Source organism: Octopus bimaculoides, chromosome 12 (genome assembly GCF_001194135.2).
Source record: "Octopus bimaculoides isolate UCB-OBI-ISO-001 chromosome 12, ASM119413v2, whole genome shotgun sequence".
Lineage (NCBI taxonomy): Eukaryota > Metazoa > Mollusca > Cephalopoda > Octopoda > Octopodidae > Octopus > Octopus bimaculoides.
This window is the reverse complement of record NC_068992.1, coordinates 19,258,990-19,268,701: the sequence shown is the minus strand read 5'-3', so window position 1 is coordinate 19,268,701 and position 9,712 is coordinate 19,258,990.

The following is a 9,712-nucleotide window of genomic DNA, read 5'->3' as shown; positions in this document are numbered from 1 at the left end:
CTTTATGTGAGTTCGTGTGTTGAAGCACATGTTGTTGTGTCTGGGGGGAGTCATTCTATTTTAGCGCCTTATTATTATGAAACAGGCAAAACAACCATCCCAGAATGGTAAGAATCAATTCAGAAACCCAAACAATATCGATGGGATTGTCATGTCGGAATGTAAACTACCACAGGATTTCGGCGCCAGGACACAGAAAAACAAGCAGATATATAATAACAGATAATGACTGCGGATACAAATAAACCTTTTTCTTTATAATGTTATTCAATAAAGGCACCGCCATCTTCATCAGCTGCTTCTATATGAGATGTAAATCCTGGTTTATTTTCGACATTACATTGACTATGGAAGCTTTCAAAGTATCCGATCAACGGAACAGCTGGCTCCTTAATTTAACTTGCAAGTGGCTGAGCACTCCACACACACGCTACCCTTAACTTGGAGCTTCAGCCTGAAACAGAACATAACCAGGCGGGCCTTTTCGGAAATACAGGTACTACTCATTTTTGCCAGCTGAGTGGACTGGTGCAACATGAAAGAAAGTGTCTTGCTCAAGGACACAACACATCGCTGGGAATTGAACTCATGACCTTACGATTGTAAGACGAATACCCTAAACACTAAGCCAGGCCCCTTCACAGTATATATGCATACGTATCAGGCCTGGTAGTGCGATAAGAAGCTTTCTTCCTAACCACATGGTTCCGGGTTCATCCCCAACGGGTGGCACCTTTGGCAAGTGTCTTATGCTATAGCCTCGGTCCTACCAAAGCCTTGTGAGTCTCTTTGGTAGACGGAGACTCAAAGGAGCCCGTCGTATATATGTGTGTATGCATGTGTATGTGTGTGTGTATGCGTGTGTGAATATGTTTGTGTGTCTGTATTTATCCCCCCCCCTACCATCGCATCACGAGCGAAGTTGGTGTTTACGTTCCTGCAACTTAGGGGTTTGGCACAAGAGACTGATAGGATAAGTACTAGGCCCACAAAGAATAAGTCCTGTGTGTGTGTGTGTGTGTGTGTGTGTGTGTGTGTGTGTGTGTGTGCCTGTGTCCGTGTGTACGTATGGATTCATACACGGATATATGGAAATATGCATGCGTATAGAAATATACACATACAACTTGATAAGTACTAGGCCCACAAAGAATAAGTCCTGGGATCAATTTGGTCGACTAAAGGCGGTGCTCGAGCATGGCTGCAGTTATATACATATTGTAGTTTCAAATAATATTCTTGATATATATATATATACCCGAGTTTGTATAATTGTATTAGAATCAAAGTCGCATTTTTACAATTTATTATATTTCATTGTAATATAAAACACGTTTCACGCTTTCCGCAATCTGTGGGTTTATGTAGTGGGAACTTTAAAACAATTGTACCTCACAATTTCAACGATTGTCAAGTCATAGTTACAAAATATCGCAGGCTGCATTCATAAAACTGTCATCCATTTGATCTCCACGCAGTCGCTGTCGGAGACGCACCAGCATCTGTCCCTCAAAAGTGCTGTTTTTCTATCTTCCTCTTCTGCACTATTGACCACTTCTTGCACGCGCATCTTTTCCTTCCATTACTTACTTTTATTGTATCCAATTTTCCTGGACCGGCACTAGTCACTACGCTTAGATCTTCCCTAGAATGCCAAACCACTCGAATTTGTCTGCTGCACATTTCATTTTTCTTTAGTCTTTTGTCGTTCAGTCTTCGACATATAACATAAGTTAACCATTAATGTCATTACTTTCACCGGTCTGTTTAGTATTTTAGAATGGTAAGTATACTGTGTTTCTTCCATAACAAGAAACTTTAAAGGAAATGTGTAATTTTTTCACCTGATGGTTATAAGACTTTTACAATACAGCATACAACTGATCGACATGCTACAGAGACGAAGGCAAATCGAATACCTAAGTCTAAAATGCAAAAACATTTCTAGAATGTGCACATGTTATTTGCGTGTGGTAGCATTTCCTCATTTCTTGACAGTCAACTGACTGTGGTTTCAAACTAGAACACTGATTACAAATGAATTCAGTGGAATTCGGAGCATCTGTCTGACCGGCATGTAAAATGAGTTGAGCTTTCATCCTCTATTACATTACACAGATCTTTAAGGCAATGAAAAGTATGTCACTGGTGTTGCCCATCCTACAATTAGCAATCTGTAAAATTATGGTTCTTGTTTGTTTTTCATTCATTTTCATTAAGTTGATCAAAGCATGCTTTTGAGGAAATGTAAAAACATTTGAAAACGAATCTAACGTAGCCAAAAAAAAAAAAATTGTTGAACTCGACACAAACGACACTATGATTCTAGACTTGATATTTAATTTTACTTAATGATATTCTTTGACAACCACGTGCAATAATCGTTTAAATGTTGAAAATACATTTAACATCTTAGCATTCATCCAAATACTTAAACCATCTGCTTAGAATATAACATGATATATTTATGTAACGCTTCCTCGTTTCATTTCGATAAATTTATTTGCAAACTTCAACATAATTTCTTGTTGTCGGTGTTCTCTAAAACGAGATTTATTGTTGAACAGCTAGAATAACTTAAGATCTCATCACTCGTATCAAAAGACTAGAATTCACAATATATCTTTGGAAACATTAACAGCTTTTCCTCAACTATTTACGGAGCTGAAATCGTTAGTAAATCATTCTTCTTCTGCATTGTCGTACAAAACGCAAGCGAAAATCATGTGCGTGCATGTGTGTATGTGCGCATGTACGTGCGTGTGTAAGTGTTTGTGTGTGTATGTACGTGTGTGTGTGTGTGTGTGTGTGTGTGTGTGTGTGTGTGTGTGTGCCTGTGTCCGTGTGTACGTATGGATTCATACACGGATATATGGAAATATGCATGCGTATAGAAATATACACATACAACTTGAAAGTTAACATCTCTGAAACCGGAAAAACCTTGTCAACTCGTAGACAATTTTCTGAGGCTAAAAGCAGAAGAATTTGTTATGTGATTAAATGTGTACCAGTTTAACAATATCATCTGCTTTGTTTTGCTAAGACATTTTCAAACTATCACGTGACATAGGTTTTGCAAGCATACACGCATATGTTGTTGAAGTTTACATGGTCGCAATATCCAAGAACATCAACAATGTATTTAACAACGAAGATGAGAAGGAAGTAGCAAGAAAAAAATTCTATCTTGCGTTTTAATTGTTTAATATTCAAGAAGGTATCGATAACACCTATGGACCTTCATGTTTTGTTTTTCAGGATTTTCTATTTGCAAGGAGAAAGGGAGAAAATTATTCTTCTATAGGAAACTTGATCTGAATATTTTTAAATGTGTGAATTCCGAAGGTAACCAAGGAACAGGTGATAGTATTAAGACGGTTGGTGGATTAAGTCGCTCGATTTGCTACGTAGAGCAGCTACATCTTCCTCTAATTACATCGCGTGGGTAATTCTTTATATAAAAGAAAAATTATATAGATGGTCAAATTTAAAACGCTATTGAACGTCTGCTCAAAGATGTTTTGCCTGGAACTAACAACAACAACAATGACAACAATAACAACAAATACAAACATTTCCACTAACTGTTATAGCTGAAAAAGTGTGATATTAAACGATATGACTGTAACTACCAGGTTTTAAAATGGAGCCAAATATAATGGGGGGAAACATAGAATATTTAATTGATAGCTATGTTCAAACTTTTACATGTTCTGACAGAATGCAATTTTATCATACTACACAACATAACACAAAAACGAATTTATTCTGTTGCAAAATGAAACGCTGTAAAAAATATAATTCGAACCGCTTCAAAATTAAAATGTTTTCATTATATGATCCAATAATTTTTAAAGTGTTCATCATATATAACCCATTACTGAATGAATGCCTAACCGAATCGATAATGTATTAAATCATCCTATGAAATATTCGCACCTAATATGTCGTCTTCGCTGTTTTGTTGTATGGTTAAATATTTAATTCTCACTGTTTCAGTTAACAAACCTGCAAATAGGAAGCGTGGGTATCAGCCGAAGTAATAAATAAATGATTTCAAATTTTACATTCATCGTCCGTGTTATTTTTCGTTGTTCGCTCAATATTTTATTACCACCCTAGTTTGAGGTGAAATATCTTATTGTGCTTTCTGAATATATTACAAGGAAATCTTTGCAATTCACATACATAGAATACCAAAGAAAAATCGTTTTTTAACACTGGATATTAAATGCTGGCCCTTATTTCCATTGTAATTCCTTACAATGGAATTTCTGCGATTATTTGTACTCAAGTATATAAACCTAGAACGGAGATATTCTAAGATCATGCATACATCAATGCGTGTGTATGTTTGTGCTTGTTGTTGCTGTTGGCACTCTGTCGCTTACGACGTCGAGGGTTCCAGTTGATCCGATCAACGGAACAGCCTGCTCGTGAAATTAACGTGCAAGTGGCTGAGCACTCCACAGACACGTGTACCCTTAACGTAGTTCTCGGGGATATTCAGCGTGACACAGCGTGACAAGGCTGACACTTTGAATTACAGGCACAACAGAAACAGGAAGTAAGAGTGAGAGAAAGATTACAACAGGGTTCGCCACCATCCCCTGCCGGAGCTTCGTGGTGCTTTAGGTGTTTTCGCTCAATAAACACTTACAACGCCCGGTCTGGGAATCGAAACCGCGATCCTATGACTACGAGTCCGCTGCCCTAACCACTGGGCTATTGCACCTCCACACATACATACATACATACATACATACATACATACATACATACATACATACATACATACGTATATACATGTACATAAATGTGAATGCATATTACGAGGCCTGATCAAAAAGTTTCAGGACTGTTGCTATGGTTAAGAGGCTAAAGTAGGCAGAGGGCCACAAACAGATCTTGAGCTCTACAGTGCATGTATACTCTTCCGTAGTTCATAGTAGTGCTTGGAAATAAATTTTTAGGGTGTAGTCATCTCAAAAAAGAAGATGGGGCATTGCCTGCGCAGGATCTCCTTGACTGTGTTGGAAAAGACGAAAGCTTTCAAGTCAGTCATAACAAGTGACGGAATGTGTGTATATTGGTGATGACACACAAATAAAAGCTGGGTCACCTAAAAGGAAGACGACAGCATGATTTCAAGACGTCGAGGAAATCCAAGAGAATGCGGCGAGGCTATCCCAAAAAGGAGTTCCAGGAAAGCTTCCCTCAATGGGAGCGATGCTGAATTAATGTGTTGTGGTTTTCTTCATACATATATATGTTTATACATACATATGTGCCTGTGTGTGTTGGCCTATGTAAAGCTGTATATATATTAAAAGAATTAAAGGTAATGCTATGCCACTTCGTAATAATCCTTATCATTATTTTTGATATGTATATATATATATATATACATATGTGGGATTCAAATGTGTGAATTCCGAAGGTAACCAAGGAACAGGTGATAGTATTAAGTCGCTCGATTTGCTACGTAGACCAGCTACATCTTCCCCCAATTACATCCCGTGGGTAATTCTTTAAATAAAAGAAAAACTTATATAGTTGGTCAAATTCAAAATGCCATAGAACGTCTGCTCAAAGATGACTGCGATATCAACAAATGCAAAACATTTTCAGTAACCGTTATAGCTGAAAAAGTGTGATATTAAATGATATGACTGTAAGTACCAGGTTTAAAAATGGAGCCAAATATAATACATATGTATGTATGCATGCATGCATATATTTATATGTGTGCGTGTGTGTGTGTGTGCGTGCATATGTGTATGTGTGTGTATGTTAGCGTTCAGATAGAAAAAAAAGAAGACGCTATCTGGTCTCTCACGGTGAAGAAATATTTAGAGTGGGTAATTTCAGAACAAAAAGCACTAAGTAGTAGAGAGCGTAATCATTAACCTAGATTAGAGGAGCCTACCAACATTAATTATAATTCGCGTAAAAAATTGGACAAGTTACTCGCATTCTAAGAGTCACCGAATGTAGATGATAATGAAATTAATCATAGATATAAACTTTTACCACTAAGATTAAAGGAAATAAGGTTTTCAAATCTGGGTCAAATACATACTTACATATGTATATGCCAGATTGTCGCTTACGAATCTGAATTCATTAACGCACTTAATCTGTGCACATAGCATATTCAAGTAATTTTATAGGTCATGTACACAGTGCGCAAGGATTACTTGGAAACACTAGTTATCTTTTAGAGCCTACCTAGTTATCATCTTCAATACAAAAATCTGTTAGTATCTCATAACAATACAATATGTAAATGAAATAGATATGGATATAGATATTTTTATGTATGTATATGTCTCTGTAATTATGTATGTATGTGTGCCGTTTCGATATAGATCAACCCACCCAACACCCTGATGTCAATGGGCTGCTCGTAGTCCACAGAAGCAAACGATTCTCATCACTGGGATAGTTATACAAATATGTGCATGTGACTGTATGTGTGTATATGTGTGTGTACATGTATGTAAATGAATGTCGTGCGTTTTGTTCGGCCCCCTGTTGCAAATGAATTCAAAAATGTTTTTTTGTAATTATTGTTTTACTATTGTGAGCATTTTCATTTTTGTAACCATTATCAAATATATAGTTATAGAAGTACTGATGGAAGTGGCATGCTACAATAAAAAATCAGATGAAGTAAAAAAAAAAAAAAGAAAAAAAAAGAGAACGAATCCAATTAATATAAAATTAAAAGGTCATCAGAAATAAGGTGCCAGCTCGAAAAGAATGAAAGGAAATGGTTTCAGCAAGATACTTTGAAAATAGTGTTATGAAAAATATATATCGTTGCAACCAAATGAGAAGTTCTGGTTACTGATTTAATTTCAGATACGAAAACCACTACACGCATACGTGCACACAAACGCAAACACAGATGCATTCACATCCACACTTACACACACAAACACACACATAGTCACACACACACGCAACGCACACGTACACACACTCATTCACTTAAGCATACACATGCACTTACACAAACATACATACATACATACATACATACACACATACATATATATATATATATATATGTGTGTGTGTGTGTGTGTGTGTGTGTATGTATATATGAACGCAAGTATATGTATGACTGTGTTTGTGTAAGAATGAACGTTTTTATACACCCCTGTGAGTTTTGCGCATATAGTGAGCAGCACGTAGAGATATCATGAAAGTACAAGCAAATTACATTTGTTCATTAGAAATATTTTATGAATAATTCTAATGCATCTCTGAAAACTTTGTGTAAAGTTATGAATGCGCACACACACTCACACTCACAAACACACACACACACACACAAAAAAAAAAATACTTACAATTGTGTACCGTGTTCTACGAGAAGAGACATCTACTTTGTTCCAATTTAACAAAACGCAGCATATCCGACGTTGTAGTATTAACCTATTTGTAGCCTAAATGTAAAACGTAACAGCACAGCAAATCTCTCATCTAGTGTACATTAATTTTTGGCGAATTAAAAATACTATAAAGATCTTCAATTGTAATTGTATTGAGTTGATTTATGTAGTGTGTAAAATGTTGTTGCTCTTTGCTGATGTTACGGCGCTAAAAAGCATTGTAGAATAATTTATTGAAATCTGTTTCGAAAATAACTGACTTCACTGCAATTACCTTGCAAAAGTATATCCTACGTGAGGAACGTATTGAGAAACGATTCTAGATCCCAATTTAATATTGGACTAACTGATCACATTCTTAAACCTTGTTTCATTAGTGACTCCGAAAGAAAACTTAACACTGCTTTCTTTAATTATTCTTGTCACCTGAGAGATAAATTGCGTATCGTTTGGTGATTTTGGGATCTAACATCTTAACACCATGGAAGATAAACCAGAATATTCACTATTGTTGCTTTCTTAAAACTATGTTTCATTTGGTTTTTTGTGTTTTCTTGTCTATGATTCTTATCTTGTGAACCAATCATCTGTGACTTTATCTTTTAATAAAATACTTTCATTCAAGCTTAATGTAAGCTGTAATAGAAAACATGAAAATGACTTTGCTTTGTTGTATGTTGTTAAACAAACATATGTGAGATTTGTTGAACATTAAATGTAGTTCCCGGTAGCCAAGTATGTATCTACACGCTTAACCCTTCATCTATCTACCTATCTATTTGTATATGTGTCCATTTATCTGTATGTCCATCTGTGTACACACAAATACACACGCACACATATACGCATATGTATAGCGAAGACGCGTGGGCTTGTGGCTAGGCTGCGGTAATCACGATCGCTAGATTGTTGGTTCGATTCTCAAACCAGTCGGCACGATATGTTATTGAGTAAAAGACTTTCACCTTGCTCCGACACTCCCTCGTCTCCGATGAAGGGATATAATAAATATCCTAGAAACAGCTGTAAGACCTATTTATAAATGTTACAAAAATATACACATCCTTGGTTATTTTTATCTCATTACGAAAAGTAAATCCTTATATATATATATATATATATATATATATACATACATACATATCCTAAACGAGTTGATGATAGTAAGTAGGACTGTATCATTGGCATATTGTATGATATAATTATGGGCATAATTTCTTATATATATTTCTGGTCACACGCTCTCTCGTAAAAGCTTTACACATTTATAAATCTTTTCTATTCTAGGCACAAGAACCGAAATTTTCGGGCAGGTGGGCAGTCGATTAGATCGACCCCAGTACGCAACTGGTATTTAATCTATCAACCCCGAAAGGTTGAAAGGCAAATTCGGCCTCGGCGGAATTTGAACTTCGAACGTAAAGACAGACGAAACACCGCTAAGAATTTTGCACGGCGTGCTAACGTCTCTGCTAGGGCGCCGCCTTTTTACATATACATAACAATCGCTACAATATAACAATATATGTTAATGCCTTATAATATATATGCTTTGCTAATGTATATTGCTTAACTTTCCAAGCTAACATGTTATTCAAGTATTTTACACACTATAGAATCTTTATTCCTATATAAGTACATAAGTACCTATTTTTGCCATGCACTATATTTCTTAATTTAATTAATTTTTTTTAGCTTTTAGTCAGATGGTAAGGCAGATGTCCGTGTATTGTTTCGGGGCTTCTGAGACATACGAATGGGGAGAAGGAAGGCACCCTGAAACCAAAAGTCTGCTTGTGAGTGTTGCAACATATTCGACTTCAGTAAAATCAAAGACGGCGGAGTTAAATCGGGCAAGAGTTTAAGTCTACCACACGTGTGGACGATGGAGGGCTGTAAACTCGAGAGTTAAAAAGCAGGAACAAACATTGCAAGCATCTCCTTAAATTCACTGCCTTTAATTGAGATTGGTTCGTCATCGACCCCCAAATAATAAAAGGTAAATAAAAAATGTATGCTGACGAACACAACGCACCGCCTGTTTCGAGAATCGAAAACATAATCTTCTGATTAACACCGTAACCACTACTAAAACTGTTGTTGTTTTCTAATATTCCCAAGGTACACCTAAAAGCCACGACTTCTCAAACTTTTGTGCTATGAAAGTGTTTTCAATTAGGGTGCATCTACGTATGATGTCAAACAAGTTCCTATTTTCTTTCTCAGTACCGAATCAATTTTTATCCTTCCGAAAATATTTTGGAAGACTTGATATATATATATATATATATATATATATATATATA